This window comes from Diorhabda carinulata, chromosome 9 (assembly GCF_026250575.1).
Source record: "Diorhabda carinulata isolate Delta chromosome 9, icDioCari1.1, whole genome shotgun sequence".
NCBI classification, from domain to species: Eukaryota; Metazoa; Arthropoda; class Insecta; order Coleoptera; family Chrysomelidae; genus Diorhabda; species Diorhabda carinulata.
The window spans coordinates 6,898,483-6,917,864 of NC_079468.1; the positions used below are offsets into that span (position 1 = coordinate 6,898,483).

Genomic DNA, 19,382 nt, shown 5'->3' on the forward strand with positions numbered 1-19,382 from the left:
TCTTGGCTAGCAATGCACTTATACCAACGTTGTCGTGTCCTTTCCAATGTCAGAAATGTACTAAAATTCTTTCAAAGGTACTAAATCTGGTGGATAAGCAGGATGCGGACAAATGGAAAAACTTGGCGTCCAAAAACACAACAGCTTGCTACCAGAGACACGTACGATTATTGGAAAAGGACAGACCTCTTTTAGTGTCTTTAAGGACCCTTCATTTGAGACCGTTACAAATCGATTATCGGACACTTTAATCTAAAGCAATCTTCAGTTAAAGTGCCAGTTCGGGTGGGATTATAAAAGCGGCCGTGAGATCTATAAAAGTTGTCGAAAAGTATCATACCAATTAATCGATATTGAAGTGAAACGTCGAATAGAGCTACGTAAACTACTCCTTGCCCTGCCGAAAGACGCAATCAATTCCAAGGTTAAGTGAAAGTTGTTTTTTTATAACAAGACAATGTTAAACCATCACTTCACACCCGGAACAAAAGAACAATGGACTGAAAAGGGAGAACAGGCTCCAAAGGAGGGAAGAACCGCTCCATCTGCAGGCAAGGTCATGGCGGCGGTTTTTTATGATGGGCGTGAAATAATTTTCATTGATTATCTTTAAAAGAGGAAAACTATTAACGGCGCGTATTAAAAAAATTCATTGGAATGTTAGAGCGAAGAAATCAAGCAAAAACAGCCACATTTGACTAAAGAGAAAATGTTGTTTTATCAATACAATGCACCAGCTCCCAAATACGTTAATGCGGTGGCCAAAATTAATGAATTAAAATTTGAATTGCTACCGCATGCACCCTTATCTCCAAATTTAGCCCCCTTCGATTATTTTTGTTGCCAGTCTTGAAAAAATGGCTCGTTGGTCAAATATTTTCCAACAATGAAAATGTGATGTCGGCAGTTAATGGCCATTTTGAGGAGTTTTATGATTCTTATTATAAAAAGAGTATCGAATTTATTGAACATCGTTCGGAAAAATGTATGAAGCTAGAAAGATTTATCTAAAAAACTTGAGAAATCAGTTGTTGACATAGAAAAATTACCTGAACCCGTCGCAAAGACAGTTTGATTCGAGGGAAAAGTTTTGTTGGGTTTCTGGTAGAATTATGAAGGTTTAGTGTACATCAAAAGCATTCCAAGCTATCAATTTCAAGGTGAATATGAGATAATATCTTACCGTCTACTTTGTACAGAACCATCAAATCAGATTTATGCATTCTGAGAAGTACTCAGATAGGCGAAAACTAACAACTCTACTAAGTTAATAGTAATGGTTTGTTCTGCTTAGATATGAATCTGAAAATAAAAATTGTTACAATTGACTTATAAAATTTGTACTTTCATTGTTACTTATCGTAACAACGTAGGTACAACAAAAGTGAGCTGATTCAATTGACCTTGATTTTAATATTGAAACGCAAGATTAGAAATTTTGGTAAAATCAATATAAATACTGCGTTCTCAGAAGAACAATTATTATACATCGAGATACAGAATTTCATATATTTTTTCTGTCCTTTTCATATGTAATAAAAATCTATCTTTGTAGACATCAAAAGACTTTTTGTTTCACAAATAAATTTTATCCAAAAGCCTGGTTTTAATGTTCATTTTAACGAAGTAATTCAAGAACAGATGTTCTAGAAATATCAAAAGACTTTTCATATCCTGATTCTTCTTATTATTTATTATGTAGAATTTAGAAAAAACATCCCGTCTATTGGAAGAATAATCTATGGAATAATAAGAACAATATAATATAATAGCAAAATAAGATAGAATTAGTAATATTGAAGTGGAAGTAAAACCATATAGTAAATAAGAAGAAAAAGCATAACAAGAAATGCTATTTGTATGTAAATTAGAAGAAGCAAATTCAGTAGGAAATTATAAGAAAGGCATAAAAGAGAAAAATAATGACTACAAAAAAGGACAAAGATGCAACAAAACTTTGACAGGAATACTGAGAATAAAAGAAAGAAAACATAACAAAGTAAACATAAAGAATTGTGGAGGGATTCGCGAGAAAATAAATATTTTTTAGTCATTATTACTTGTCATTTAAATAATAAATACTGAGTAGCTCTTACCCGACATCACAATGCTGTATATATGGGTTATTCAATCATATTTCCTTGATATATCAATTTTTAGATATATATATATATATATATATATATATATATATATATATATATATATATATATATAGATATATATATAGATAATTAAAAATTTTCTTGCTTCTATGTGAATCTAAATGTCATCAAATTGGAAATTGAATTTTTTACAGGGTTCAAGAGAACATGATTTTTTGTTATTTTCACAACTGTTCCTGTGAAACAAATTATTTTTAATTATTACTATGAAGAAAATAATTGCAATGTTCAAAATTATTGGTTGAAAACTTTTCATCCAGCACAAAGGCAAGTGCTATAAAAGTCGTTTTGAAGCCAAATGCGTTCGACTATAATATATGCTTAAAATAGTAACTTTAAAAAATACCCATATCACAATGAAAATGAATTTAAATTATTTGCTCTCGGCCTCTGAAGACGATAACTTGGTTATCTAAACGCGCTTCGTTAATTTTAAAGGACTTGGAATATTATGCAAAACCATTTCCATGATTCTCTTACATTTAGAGAAGATGAATAGGGATAAAAAAATCAGGAATAACATATTTAAAAGAAAATAAACATGAAAATTAATTCAGAAACAGGAGAGATCATGAATATTAATAAGAAAAGCACTTTTCTTTGCTATATATATGAGGATTTTCTCAATAATTATAAATTTATTGTGATAAATATGAAATTAGAGCATAAAGGACATGGTACATAATGAAGATGGAATGAAATATATCCGACGTTCCTTGTTACAATTGCAATACATTATTTATTAATGACAAACATTCCAACATATATAAAATAGATTAAGGAATCAGTGTGATAGAAAATAAAAATGCACACAAAACATGAAATATATCAATCTATATAAGAAAAAACGATTTAAATGATTTGAAAACAACTTAAAATTCTATTTTATAAATTTCATAATAATTATTGAATTGATTATTGTGTTGTTCTCGTATATTATAATTTCAAATTTGGATAGGAAACCCTTTTTGATTATGTTTTGGTGAATATCAAAATTAGGACAAAGAGACAAAAATTCATTTTATGAAAATAGAATTCTACCAAGCGTCAATTTGAATATTGAATTTTAAAATCCATGAATTTTATGTTTTTACAAGTAACTATACAATTTAAAACCACCGAATCGTAACTAATTATTTCCCAGATGATGAATATTTAATTATTCGATAGCTCGATATATATTAAAGTAAGTACACATTGGTGTTTAATTTTGCCACATTCCTAATTCGAAAACGCTCATAATGTTGCTGGGAAAGATTTCGTTCCAATTCATACATTTATAAACACAATAACAAAATTCATTGAATTTTAAGGTTCCGAATTCAATTCTAGTTCATCCAATGAAAAAATCTGGTAAAAATAGAAAAATAGCCAAAATTCTGAATGAAGTGAAAGAATCAAAGGAAAATTATGCAAAAAATGCTCACTTTCAACTACAAAACTCGTTCAAATTGCACCTTTCTGATTAACTAAATACCCTGTATTAAATACCATAATTTTTATCAAAAAATTATAATACTTATTTCAGTTATGTTCCCAATTGTATACTTTTAAATATATTATGTATCACCTGTTACCTTTTTGCATTGTAAACCAGTCTTAGAGTTGAATAACTGTTAGTTGTGCGCATGACCGATCTACCAGCACCTTGAGACAATCTCCAAGAAGTTGGGTACCTGACAACGCAAAAGTTAAAATATCACTCTGTCAGCCGGGTCCAGTGTTCTGTGTACATCTTAAAATCGTAGAAACCCTTTTTTCACTGGAAGTGAGTGAAATACAGTGATAAGTGATTGTTTTAATAGTGATATATCGAAGAGGTTTCTATTCTGACGCTTTATTGAAGTCTTTAATGAACAAACTATACTTTGAAGCTAGATAGGAACTCGTTCGCCGAAATTTATAGGTATGCAATTCTCTCATATAAGATATCAAATAATATACAATATTTATTGATCATTCGCTTTATACAAAGTTATTCGCAAAATAATGTCCTGCTGACTTGAGATATGACAAGTGTGTACACTAGAAATCATATGTACATTATGTTTTACCGTAAGAAGAGGTGAATAACCCAGTCGTATAGGTACGAGGAAATCATTTTCGTCTATATATAGTTGACAAATGATAAGATTCATTGTTGAATATAATATTCATTTAATTATATTTCATCGTGACACATTATTGTGGGAAATAAATTTACATTTTAGTAACAATAGTTTTATATATTTATTATTTTACACAACGACATAGATGGAATAATGCTAAAAAAAGGTAAAAAAATAATGACTATTCATTAAGATGATATATAGTATCTTTTTTAAATGCCAAGATAAACTATATACAAAATATAAGTGAGACAATTACTTATTTTTTATAATGTAACTCAATAAGTCGTGTGACTTACTAAGAAAAACACATTCTGTTGCTAAAAATGGATTTTATTCATCAGTGTAATCTACTTCAAGAACAATACAATGATTTCAACGCTTCTCTAGCTTCTCGATGCCATGCTTGTAGAAGGATATGTCTTTTGACTCTAAATAGGATTCCTTTGCAGCATTTGCTTCTTCATTTTAGCTGAATTTCTTACTGACGGGCATTTTGTGAGATCAGTGAATAGCCAGCAGTCACTGGGGGACAGATCTGGACTATACGGTGGATGAGGAAACAATTCGAAGTGTCGTTCGTTCAATTTAATCATTGTTGCCATCGACTTATGAATAGGTGCGTTATCTTGGTGAAGTGGTGGGTTTTTCTTCGACATATGAGGCCGATTTTTGCATTAAAACGATCCAACAAATCTATGTAGTATTCGCTATTGATTGTCTTTCCCTTTTGGCGGTGAACAATATTTCATGAGCATCCCAAAATACTGAAGTCATAACCTTCCCAGCTGACTGCTGTTCTTTTGGACGCTTGGGACGTGGCTCACTGGTTGCAGTCCACTCAGATGATGATTGTTTTGATACTGGAGTGAAGTGATGGATCCATGTTTTATCTATTGTCACATATCGACGTAAAAAATCTGATTTCTTACGTGTATACAGTGCTCTAAATCATCAACACGTTGTTGATTTTGAACAACTGTGAGTAATGAAAGAAGCTTTCTGGTTGTCAAATGTTCATAAATAATTGTAAACACACTGTTTCCTGATATCTTTACGGCCTCAGTTATCTCACACAAATCTAATTTACGATTAGGTATAAGCAATTTGTGAACTGTTTTATACATTCTGGGTTTACTACCTCAATTGGACGACCAGAACGTTCAATTGTTTCAATGGTTCTTTTCGATGGAACAGAGTCCGTACAACACTTTTGAGGCCATTGCTGAGCTGGTACAGTTTTTTCCATCAAGTAGCAATGATAAATTAACACACGAATTTATTTTGAAAATAACAAAAATAGTTTCACTTAAATGGCTGTCACTTTTTTCTGACCAATCGAAATGTCATGAATTTTCACACATAGTCTTCGAAAAGTTGGTATGGATTTGACAATATATACAAGCTATAACCAATTTCAGTATATAATTAAACATTATCGAAGTTTTATCATTTCCAATGGTTATCGAAAAAAATATTTTTCAACCATTGCAAACCACTGACTCACCGCACATATGATTTCATTATCCCAAAAAAATCATCTACCATGTAAATTTTGGAAACCGGTAACGTTTGGAGCCAATTCTGAAGAATATGGTGAATGTTCAACTAATGCGAAGGCTCCTTGAGCTACCAGTTACTGAGTGCGTCATCTCGATGCAAGAAAACACCCTAGTTCTCGGGGATGTTCTTGTAATTGTGCTTTCCTTTTGCAGGTAATTTCTATAATTCCTTAAATCTTTTCGGCTGTGTTGAACCTTAATATTCTCACCACCTACTCACGTTATCATAATTATTGTTCTTTTTACGAACTATGCAAAATCCCTTTGTCTTGCGTCAGAGGATTCCTGAAAAATTCTTCCCTAATTTGCTTGAGTACATCTGTTGTAACTGGAGACTTTTCTTCAGTAAGCGGTTTTTGGGTTTCAGTATATATAATTGGTACCCTGATATGGTGAATAATCACTATTCAATTGGACAACAAAAGTTTTTAAAGTGAAGAAATTAAAATAAAAGGAGACTGTGGAAAAACTTTAAGCACCCCCCGAAAAATTAAATTCAATAAAGCAGATAAATTTATCTCCGATCTAATAAAAATTGATGTTAAAAGTAAAATAAAAATTCAGAAATTTATATGCCAGAAATGAGAAATTGAATTAAGGCATCAACTATGGTGTAAGTTGATGAAGATACCGTCATTGAGGGCTTCGTTTTGCTATCCAAATCTGGCAGCTATTGAGCTACGGGAAAAAAATTATATTAGAAAAGAGACAGAGCTAGTGCTCTAACACATACAAAAAGGGAAATTCATATTTTTGAAGTATAACCAGATAAAATTCTATTATACTCGTAGAGAGGTAGACAAGCACGTAGTAATTTTATAATGGGTGATGGGGATCCTTTTATGTGTTGGATATGCTTCAATTATAGAGAACATTTTTCTCTCTATAGTTGGAATTTGGGTGAATTTGAAATGGCTTCTTTTTGTGTGAAATTCGTTCACCGTGTGTGCGTTCGCCCACTATTGCTCGAGGAAAAAAATGAGAATTCATGAAAAAATAATACGATAAACCAAAATTAACGGACTAAACAGGTTTTGAGTGTGTTAAGCTAGCGGGTGTGCTCCTCAAAAAAATAGAACATACGAATTTATTAGGAAATTAATTTAAAAAATCTGCTTTTAATAATCAAATAAGACCACTAAAGAATATAATTACATTTTTGTAAGTGCTTCATATGTCAAGTGAAGTTAACAAGTGAATCTCACCAGCATAGTATAAAGACACAAATTTAGTAATATTTACTATTTATTTTGGTATACGTGGTAGATAAAGAAGAAGTTTAGACATTTTAATTCTATTTTGAATTTGGTTGTGTCCATAAAACAGAAATGACTACAGCGCTACAATAATTAATTAACGAAATAGATATACAAACAGGCCGAATATGAGAGATTACTATTGTCAACTTTATGTCTTATATTCGCATATTCATCTTGCAGCACGAGATCATGGATGTTTTTCACCTTTTCACTATGACATGATACTACAGATTTCTCAAGACGTACATTAAGTTTTTGGGAAATTGCACTGCATTAAACTCTTTTAAACAGATTCATACGCAGCAGTTTCTAGCATGAGTCTATACATAAAGTTACATTGTGATTTAATGATGAATAATTGTTCTGATTTATAAATAGTTCCTTATTCTGACAGATTAATCCAGTTTTTGACATTTATGAAGATGAACTTTGTAGTTAACTCCATGTAAAAAGTTATAAAATTGATAGATAAATAAAAGTAGATATAGATGGGTTCAATTTTATTTAATATATGTTTTAACCAGAACTAATCAAACAATAAAATAACAAATAATACTAAAAAAATAAAAGTATATACAAAATTTAAATTTTTTTGATACACAAAAACTTATCCCAAAATTTAAATGTACTATTGCCACCAAACAGTAATATGTTAATGAACAAAAAATTGACATCGGGTTTCTTTCTGACATTGAGACATCTGTTTTTTAAAAAGCTCAAAAATCACTTACACTTAATGTACAATAAACAGCTGTGATTTTCGTGAATGTTTGGCTTCTGGTAGGTCCCTCTCAAGACTCCAACTTTTTTTCTATAGCACTTTTCTATTAGGGAAATGGCCTGATGGAATCTTTTGTTTGTCATTGTTAGCACCCAAATTGTCACGGAAGAAATCCAGATGAGAGCACAGGATTTGTATTTTTAGAGACATATTACATCCCAAAGCTTCGTATGAAATTATAAGTTTATTGATCAGGTCTGTAATTCTACGCTTTATGGTTTCCTAGGAAATGTTGGACAACATTCACAAAACATTTCCAAACGACTTTATCCAGATCATTCAGTTTTTTGCCTCGTTGAGTTTAGGAAATTTCTCTTTCAGGTATAAAAATCACTGCCATCTGGCATAGATTTTTCAAAATTTTTTATTAGGCCGTGCTTCATATGCAAAAGTATGTCTTCAGGATTCACTAAATGATCATTGTTAACATTCTTCTGTCCTGAAGTAAGTGATACGCGCTTGGACCATACTTTCTTTCTGTCTCTACTGTCCCATTCGAAAATGAAACAGCAATATTTTCTATAACCAAGCTGTAGCCCAACCGAAAGAGTAATGGCATTGAAATCTCTACAAATTTTCCAAAGATGTTCACTCTATTTAATTTTTTCAAGAAGAAACTTTTAGAGTGGTCATTGAACAATCTCTAGCGACTTGGATCATATTCAAAATTCAATAAATTCAACACTACAGGAATGTTATGACAATAGACTAAAGCATCTGCTTTAGAAAAGTGAGATTTCATTTCATCGCCACGATGTGGAAAATAAAAAATTTTCGTACCAGGAGAAAGTAAATTCCAGTCGCTTAATCTAGACCCCAAAAGCTCAGCTTGTTTTTTAGACAATTCACGTACTAAATCGTTTAAATCAATTTGTATCAATAAATGCGGTTCTTTAGAAGTTGACGGTTAATAACACTCTTGAGATACCTTATAGGGTTGACTAAGAACAAATTCCGGATTAGAAACCCTATCCTGGCTTTCTGTTTGATTTGGATGCTTTAGCACAGCCAGTTCGGCTTTATGATTGGTCTGTTGGCCGATGACAAGTTTGGGAATTGGGCAGTGTGTTAGGACTTGGTTGTGGTTGTGACGCCTTTTATTTGAATCAAACAAAAATAACAATCACTTACATGATATTTTGATTCCGTCCAGGTTATTGGTATACCAAAAGGCAAATGTCTTGATTCTTGTTTATTCCAATCTAATAGGAGTCTTACACACGTTACATAACATATATGTGAAACCCAGGATTTATTTTTGTGGCGCACAGGAAACGGAAATAGTCTAAATAGCACTTTTCTATTAATGGCAAAATTTTCGACGCTGAGATGTAAAAGTTAATTCTCCACACACATAACAAAAACAGTAGTAGTAACTTAGTTAAACGCAATTGTTATACAGTCGCCTAAATTAAGTTATCCAAACAGACACAGGTAAATGAGGTTAAAAAAGAATATATATTTTTTGGAACTAGAATTCACCATAACAAATAAAAATCATCACAAAGGTCGTGTGACAAAAGTAGTGTTTAACTGTGTTATTAGTACATTGGCAAGATCCCTTTGCCAAGATTCCAAGTCCCCCAGAAATGCCTGTATAATATTCATATAATCTACACCATTTATCAATTGCATCTTTGCTTTCTTTCTTCATGGTGTCTTGTTAAAAAATTTTACGCTACAGTATCATTTTCATAATTATTCTTGTATCAGACAGTGTCGTAATTTAAAACCAATTACAAAGTATGCGTCTCACAATTTCAACGGTAAACAGGTTTACTTAGGTGTAAAACTAACTGGGTTGAAGGTAAAGGGCTTTGTTTTCCTTGCAAGTAGTGTTACTTATCACAACTTAAGAAGTAGCGCTGGACTGAATTATTTGTCATAGTGGATTCTATTTCACATTTATTTTTTTCGAATTATTTATTTTTCCGAGTTCTGTGGTAGGGAATAATCTTTCAATGGTAGGTATTTCTACATTCCAGGTCTTCAGATTGAGATTTTAATAGGGGAAACTCACTTTTTTTAATTATAGAAGTAATAATAAAAACTCCAAATTCTACTTAGAATCTGTACTTGTTATTAATTTTATAATCCATTCATTTCACGTGCCAAATAACTTTACATGATCAATTTCACGCTAATTTCTTTTACATTAATAAAAATATACTATCAATGGGAAAAGGTAATATAACGAAAATTTATCTATTATAAATATTCAAAAATTATGGGAAATTCTACATATATTAAATAACCTTTGGGAGCAGCAGGTAAAAATAGAATTAAGAAATTATTAGTTAAGTAAATGTTTGAGAAAAGCCCGGAAATTGGGAGATTGAGAACGGATATTCTACTATTACATAAGGCAGTCAAGGAAAATTACTTAAAAATCCTAGGCTAGCTTATCTAGTAGATATGTCAATGGATTTATAGATTTCAATTGAAAAAACCCATATTTCAGTTTTTCTACGTGTGGTTTGCTTAACTTATGGCAAAAGTAGATGATTTTATAGAGTATTTCTCACAAGAGCTATATTTGATTCCATCAAAGCTATTTTTCAATAATACTAAATATCCAGTAGAGATAAAACAATCAACACCCATAGATAATTGATGAAAAAGTGTATAAAAGTATGGTTGATTCCAAATGGGTTGGTAGATAACATTTTTTATGCAAAAAAGTTGATGGTAGTTTCTTAACTTCCCTGGACTATATATTGTATGTTTGATTCATTAATTGTAATTTATTCCAAAGAACAAATAACTTAAGTATTGAAAAATAGATACAGTGTTCTAAACCGCCGGCATTATATATCTGGTATAAATTCAGTATAAATGTTTCTTGGTATACTCAACGAACGTTTCGTTTTCGGAAGCTATATAAATAAACAAGCCATAAATATGAAAATACCTTTATTTCTTTTTTCAATTTACTCGTTCTATCTTTGTAACACTGGCGTCAGAAAGACGAAGTTGCAGACTATGACTCAACATAAGAACCATATTATTGTTATTGCGAATTAATGTCGGTATTATTAATTTTTTCATGTGTATAATGGTTTTTATAATAATTATCAACGTAGAATAAGTGACTGTATTTTGAATATTCATCTTTGTAGCAAACAAAAATAAGTTACTTGGCTCGGTATTTGCATTCTACTATAACATTCGATAAATGTCATGTCATCTTAAAGTTTTCAATTTCCGAAACTTTTGAGTAATTTTTTGACTTCTATTCATTCATATTGCTTAAAATATCTAACGTTCAAAGATCTTAAGATCTAAATTTTAAAAAATTGACCTAAAAAATAGTTTCTTTTAATCAATTAATTATTTATGTATATATTTTATGTAACATTAAAGAATACACACTTTTAGTAAATAAGAAGGTCATAGTAACACATATATAACACTGATCTTGCAAAGTTTATTTTTATTATTAGAAGACAAAATAAAAAATAACAAATTCTGATTCAATAGGTTCAGTTCAATAAGTTGTGAGCTGTGCATATAGTCGACGGTTAAGAATATTTGTTTTTTGTTTTGGAATATTAGTATTAGTTCTTCCAATATCAATTGAAGATTATAAAAACCCTTGCCGACAATTTTGTTCGATCTATTATAAGCATACATACCTCATTTTATATATTTATTATTTTTACAAATTGTTTTAAAAGTATGTATATCTTATGCGAGAAGTATTCGTTAAAAGACAATCGAGTCATTATAAATTGGACGGCATTATACGCCGTTATTTAGACAGATGCACTTAATTGTAGTGCTACTTGGAAATCATTATTATACCTCGTTAACTTGTTACAACTGAATATTGAATTATAAAACGTAAATAGACGAGTAAAATATACCTGCCTGTAAGGGAGTTTGGTTTAAACAGGGTACCAGACGTGAACTGAGCCCTTTTTGTACCCCATTCGTCTATTAGAACTTCGGTAGTCTTTTATCTGACGCAAATAACCTTGTCGCCATCGAACTATCCTTGACGATTCAGTTTTTGCCATCCATTTATTCAGTTTTTTGTTTTGCTGACAAAACTTGATGCAATGTTTCTAAACTGGTATAATTGTATTCTGGATAATTTGCTGCCTTTTGCTTTTTTACTTCTAATATCGCAATCCTGTTCTTCTTATATAAACTATAAATTGTCGTATAAAATCTTGAATAGCTTTGTTAACTGATATCAGTTTTTCTTTACATGTTTTTTGGTTCTGTGAATGATCCACTCGATAAATGGAAAATTAATTTACGCTAGTTAATTCAGGAATTCTTGTTATGATTGCATTTTTAGATTGCTAATTATTTTCGTTTTTTTTTTCTAATAATCGAATATATTTGTGTTTGTATATCTAAATCTTCTCTATTAAATTCATACCTGTTTTTATTCTCACTACACTGTGTAATTGCATTGTCTTTATTCGCCCATGGTCTAAAAAACGACATATTTCCATTTATTTAAAGAAATTTATTAATTAAATAGATCTCACCACGCCACGCCATTGCTTATCGCAGACTTTCTAGCAGGAATATTTCGAAGAGATTGTGTACATACGACTTCCGACAGCTTCGGTCAATAGAAATGCATTTATGTTAACGATTCGATGTTTTCATTAGTCAACTGTGGAGATGATGAGTCCACGTCCACGTGACGGTTTGTTAGATGCTTACCGAATTTTGTACGGGGAGTAAACATTATTTTCCATTTCTTAATTTGGTATGAGTGTCGCGCGTATTTATGAAATATTTATTGCTCCCCATATAATTATAATTGATGTTGGAAGAACTATAACAAATGATTGTTTTCCAAATAATTAATCAGAAACAGCACCAAAGCCTCTTTAAAACGATAATTTCCTAGGATTTCTCTGGTCTGATTTGTTGAGGTCCCGAAATTTTCTGCTTTCACGTTAGGAATTTTTGATTAAGGCCGAATTTTTAGTAAAGTTTGAGCCTCAATCGACAGTTTAAATACAGATACAGTTTTTTCACGTTTTATAGATGGTTTTTATCGACAAGCTTTGGTGCAAACGTTATCTGGTGATAGTTTAAACTTCAGTTTAACATGAAAGGAAGGATCCGAACCTAACTTTTTCAAATTGTTTACATTCTCATGATATTATAAAGGGTTTCGGTGAAATTATTGAATATTTGCGACAATGATAATGAAGAAATTATCAACATTGTTGACGCACCGGGAAATAAAAGTGTATTCGTTGTAGAGCAAATGCTTAAATTTTCCCACTTATTTTCTACATTTGTTGTGGTTGTACTGAAAAAATTACCGTTTTCTTATCTCTTCACCAGGTTAACCAAAAGCACTACTTCATAGAAATTGGACGATTTTTTTGTTCTTTGTTCATTTTTTTTTATATAACTTTCTTAAACAATTCAACAACAAACAAATATCGAAAAAATTTTGGATATATTTTCGACTAATATATAGCAAAAAAACATCTGTTTAACTGTGACCTGTAAAATAGATCAATCTCATTTATGCTTGTTTTAAACTAGAGTTCAAACCATAGTTTCAATATTAGTTTAATCTCCAGTTTTATCCTAGGCTGTAAAATTGGTACTAAGGCACGATTTTAGAGCTCAGTGTAAGACTGCAGATCAAGCTAGTTTAAAGCAAGAATAAACAAAGCTGCTCTATTTTCTAAGTCACAGTTGACCTCACCTTTTTTGGTCATTTGTCACCCTTGCGGAAATATAACTTAACTTTTACGAGAGAAAAGTCCGCTGGTATTGGTTTTATATGTAAACAAATCTGTATAAACAAAAATAAACAAAAAATGATGTAGTTCCATGATAATTAGATAGTGCTTTTGGTCAACCCGTTTGTGAAATAATTAAGACAGTTTTAGCTATCAAGAGCTCTATTTACTTGCTAATACTGCATATATCCTTAACACGTGAACAATTTAAAAAAGCTAGGTTTGAATTATAAGTTTATATGAGCCTAAAGATTACACTACCCCTAGACCACAAGATACGTTTAACCCGAGAATGTGAAAAAGTCGATATCTGTTGTTTAAATTGTATTAAATTAAATTAAATCCTATGAGGTTTGAACTTCACTTACAGCTATTGAATATCAGCAAATCTCAATTTGTAAATGACAAGCATGAATTTGTGATATATCCTTTGAAAGGACAATCTCCATCAAAGTAAAATTTATACTGAAAAATCATTGAATAGTAAAATGTGATATTTAGTAGTTCCTCACGTTTATCAAGTGAAGGCAAAAAAAATTAATTATAATAAAGTAGACATAAAAAATGGTTTTATTCCAAATCGATGTGGTATATCAAAAAAATCCACGGAAACAAACAAATATAGCTCTATTTTTCAAGATCAAATCAATATCTAGTTCGGTGTTTATTATTCAGATTCAAATAAGTTAGAACATAAGAAATTTGCCGTTTTGTTACGGCTTCAGCATAAAGCAGCTATCTGTTATTTCGACATGAATAAATTTCACGATTCGCCTTAAATGGTATTGCTTAAACTACACATTTCTTTCACCACGTCATAAAGTCGTGATTTAGAGATGCTCTGAGTATGATTCCACAAAATTCTGCCTATAAGAATTTTAATTGACCTTTCACGATGAATCTAACATCATATTTTACATCCTAATCAGATAAAAACCGTGATATAGATCTGAAGACAATAGCAATGATAAAATGTACAAAAATAATAACAATGAGATTGGAGTAAAAACGGATTGAGGGAATGTTTATCAAAGATATCAAATAAACCCACTACCTTTCTCAATAGTAATCGATGGCACAATAAATAGTTGAATGAAAACCTATGTGGTTTAAAAATCCGACTAAGATCTACAATATAACCTAAAAATATCAAATCCAGAAAAGTAAACAGAGAATATCGAGCTAAATACAAATAAAACTGAGAGCATGTTGATAGCATCAGATGATTAAGTTAATAATATTCATAAATAGGGAATACAAAGCGAACAAGTGGAAATATATACCTTAATGTAAAGAGCAAGTAGGTAAATTATTTAATACAATGGAAGCATTACTCTTTCGGACAAAAAAGTACCAAGATAAAAAATAATAGAAATTGTGAAAAGAGTAGTGAGAATTATCTCGCTGAACAGTTGTGACAAATTGATTCCAATAAAATAGCCTGTACAAATTCAAAGAGAAAAGATATAATAAAAAATGAAAAATAAAGAGAGAAACTAAAGATAAAGCCATGGATATGAAATATATGAAACAAAATTGAGATGTTTTGGACATATATACTAGATACCTGAAAATAGAATACCAAGAAAAAAGTTTGGATAAAGAAGCGCATGAAGACCAAGAAAAATATGTATTCAGAATGTGAAAGAAGAAACAGAGATAAGGGGGGAAAATATGAATGAATAGAAGATCAAACAGAAGATAGAACGGCAAAAAATTAGGGAAAACGTTGAACTGACAATCATCAGAGCATGGTGGAAAACTGAATATAGTTTCAAAGAATCAATCAAAAAATCGAGTTTGATGGATAAAAATAATATGACGAAGGTGATACGTTTATTAATTAAATTTAAAAAACTGTTTTCTGGTCTTTTTTTGTATTTCGATTTTGATTTAAATACGAAATTTCTCATTCGAATGTTATATTTATTTCTCTGTTTTTGGCTAGTAGAATAATTATATTCACTCAATCTTGTTAAAAACTCCATTACATCGATTTGGTTTTATTTATTGATTATTATTTCCATTAAACTTAATAATTGTTACATTATAAAGACTAAATCGCAGTTGCTGAAATTTATGAACATGTTGCGCACAGAACCTTTCGCGATTTTAAATTGAATCGAGAGTAGCGAATGCATCGAACTGGAATTTTTGGGCTGGTCCGCAAGCACGGAACATTCATCTATATCCGATGTGGCCAAGGCTACCAGCAAAGACCGCAAAGACATTTTAGGTAGTCCGCTAGACAAACCCGGTACTGACCTCTTGTATCAACAATTTAATTTATGACTCATGACACAAAATTAATGAATTATTTAAAATAAAAATTTTCAACGGTTTACGCTTTAAAGGCTTCAGAGAGAACAATTTCGATCGCAGACGTAAGGTGGCTAAGCCTTGGTGCTTTTTAAAAAGATTTCGTATTCTGTTATCAGAAATAAAAAATTTTCAACAAATGGAAGTAAAGCATATTACTGAATGAAAGATGAGAAATGGTTCACTGCAAAACTTAACGACCTAAACCTACATTAGAGGAAAGAATAAATGTTTAACAGTCATGAGGAGCGAAAACTTTCAAAGAAACGATAAAGGTATGCAATTAAGAAAACGAGAATTGGGAAACTTAAAGAACATGGCGGAAGAGAACCAAGACTTCGAAGATTTCGACTTAATTAGGTTGGAAGAAATATTCAATTTTATGATATTTCCATTTAATGAAAATGTCAACATTGATAGGGTATCTGAAAAAATAGGACATTCAATAGATACCACATCAATCACTGAGGAAGGAATTATTTAATTAAGATGCGATATATTTCTTAAAACCAGAGCATCTAGCGATACTGATTTTGGAGAATTAATTTCTAAGGAAGCGTTTCCAAATATTTACAAAATGATTTTGTATTTCAAATCATACTTTGAATCGACGATTCAATGCGAATCTGCTTTTTCAACCATAAACGCCATAAAAACCAAACATCGGCCAAGTTTAACAGATGAACATTTAATTTCGTGTTTAAACATTGCAATAAACTCGTACCAGCCACAATATAATAAACTTGTTGCAGATGCTACTGCGCCAAATCTTAACTAAACGAAGTGAATAGGATGGTAATTTTCAATATACGAATACTTTGATTATTTTCGTTAGCAAATTTTTATTTTGTTAATATTAATATTGATTTTTTTTTTAAAAAATTAGATAATTTACCAAGTTTTCTTGTAATGAATATATAAACATGTACGCTAAGCTGCCAAAGGTATTTCACTTTCGATTATGTAAATGTGGAGAGTAGACCACGGATCCCAATAGTTTGGCTACCCTTAGTCTATATCTAACAAAACGGGGCAAAGCTTGGGACTGTAAGAGGGCGTCGCAGTGAAAAGGCTAGCAAAAAAATGTCTACCGTTTTATAATTTTCACGTTCGTCAAAGTTATCATGGAATTATTTTCTATTTCCTGAAAAGCTTCGATAAATTCTAAATGCATATTTGGTTCGTTTCCACCATTTGTTTTTTCATTTTGTTAGCCTTCCTATTCGTTTATTCGAGTTCGAGCATTCATTACATTCTCTAGTTTCCAGTTAGAGCATCAAATATTTTCCTTCTATTTGTTACTGAAATATGCCTTTAATGCTCTTAATCCAATGATGATTTAATAAAAATATAATAACGGCACTAACAATCTCGGTTTTCATCTACATTTTATAACCACTTTCCAAGCTTTCGACGAGGTTTATAGAATGAGTACGTTAAAAAATTTACGGAGGCGTAAATAAGAGGAAATGTATCATAAAATATTTATATCGATTCTGAAAACAATCTATTTCACTCTGAGATCATTTTTAAATCCTTTGAAAAAATATATAGGTGTTTCTGTCGTATTTCATTCAATATCATTGAAATTAAATATTGATTTCTTAATAAAGCTATTTTGGTGTTGATGACTCTTTATTCTCTAATCCCTCCGATATAGGATAAAGGGAGCGATGCTAGTTTAAGGGAAAACCTGTCTCTCTGGCTAATAATTCGACGCCTTTCAAGTCGTGTAATTGACAATACTCAGGTTGTCTTCGAGCTCTTGACATGTTATTAGATGGTTGTGAAACACAAGCTTCGAACATCCAAATAAAACTAGTTACGTATAAGAGAATTCAACACAGAATTCTCTCTCACGGTTAAGGTATCTATAAAGTACATACAGGGTGAGATGTGACAACGTTATTATGGCAATTATACAAATTTTTTTAATTCATCATCCTATGTATTTTCTCATATTTAAATAACACATCTGGTTCTTCTTCCCAAATATACTGTATACTCTATTATATAGGATCTTTAAACATCATATAATCATTTTTATATCGACATTGCTACGATATAAACGATTAACCGTTAAATGAATATATTGTTTGCGAAAGTACATTATATCTAAACCAATGAAAACATACGATTTTTTCAATATTTTTAAATACTTACTTATAGATATGGGAGTGTTTTTACCTACAATTTTCATCGTCACACTGAAATTCTTTTTTCTTACGAATACGGCATAATGAAGCCTCTATTCAATGAGGATATTTTAGATACTAGTAAAGGGTTCTGGCATGTTTTTAGTTTTATTCTGTTTTCCTTTTGATACGTCCGCACACTAATGAATTTCCTAGATTATTAATTCTAAAACTGATAGTAAATTTTCACTGAACTCGCTCATTATAAATAATGGAGGAAAACAAAAAGACCAAACAGAACACATTTAAAGAAAAGAGGAATGGAAGATATTATAATTCTTAATATACAGGATGTTCCGGGACTTGATGTAAGAAATTCAGGAATGAGTAAATGATGTGAAAATAAAAAAACTTTCTCATGCGACCCCTAGTTTCCGAGTTACAGGCTTTTAAAGTTGAGAAATCAAAACATATATTTAAGTATTTTTTCTAAATTATATATTCGAACATTAGGAATTTCCAATGGATGATTACGTATGCCCATTTGTTTGACAGAATAAATAATTCCACTTTAATATATCTGAAAGCCAGGGGAGGCTCATGCCCAATGGTTCTCAATTCGTATATTTTACAGGGACAATCTAAATTTAGCAAAAATGAATTTTTCAATCGATTTTTCAACAAGTTACTTTGTTCAATTAGATAAAATTTATTGAAAATACTTACAGGGGTATTAAAATATAACCAAACATTTCTAATTGAACTGCATACTGTCGAACATCGTGTTACTTACATAAGAAAAAAATTGAAGTGTAAAAAAAATTTGTTGCTAGGCCTACAACCTATCAAATAAAAACAAATAAAACTATAATGAATATTCGAAGTGAGCACCTTGCACTTCTACACATTTCCGGAGTCTACGGAAGACATTTCTTTGAACTTGGAAGAACATTCCCAGATTCTGCCTTATAGGGTCACAATGGAAGTTTATTTTATCGATAATTTCAGTTTTTTGAAGATATCTTAGAAGCTTGGTATATGAAACACCGGTAAACACAAGAAAATAAATTATCGATAGAATAAACTCCCATTGTGACGTTATAAAGCAGAATCTTCCAAGTTGTAAGTTAACCAACGGAATTTTTCCACATTTGAATTTTTTTTTATATAAATACCACGATGTTCGACAGTATGCAGATCAATGTTGTCCTTGTAAAAGTTACGGATTATAAACCATTGAATATGAGCCGCCCCTGGCCTTTAGATAGTAGTGTAGAATTATTTATTTCGTCAAAAGCACTGCATAGACATACTCAATCATCTA

The 19,382-nt window shown here is 30.9% G+C and overlaps 1 protein-coding gene across 8 annotated transcripts in view; it reads left to right on the forward strand.

Annotated features, from left to right (window-relative positions):
• LOC130898064 (uncharacterized) overlaps positions 1 to 19,382 on the forward strand; it is a 299,991-nt gene that overhangs the window by 47,224 nt on the left and 233,385 nt on the right. The window contains exon 1 of one of the 8 annotated variants that reach the window (XM_057807103.1): positions 3,864 to 4,071. The exons of the other annotated variants lie outside the window; for them this stretch is intronic. The gene's annotated coding sequence lies outside the window, so the exon portion shown is untranslated. Of the gene's footprint in view, positions 1 to 3,863; positions 4,072 to 19,382 lie in introns of those variants that run through there. 8 annotated transcript variants of the gene reach the window in all.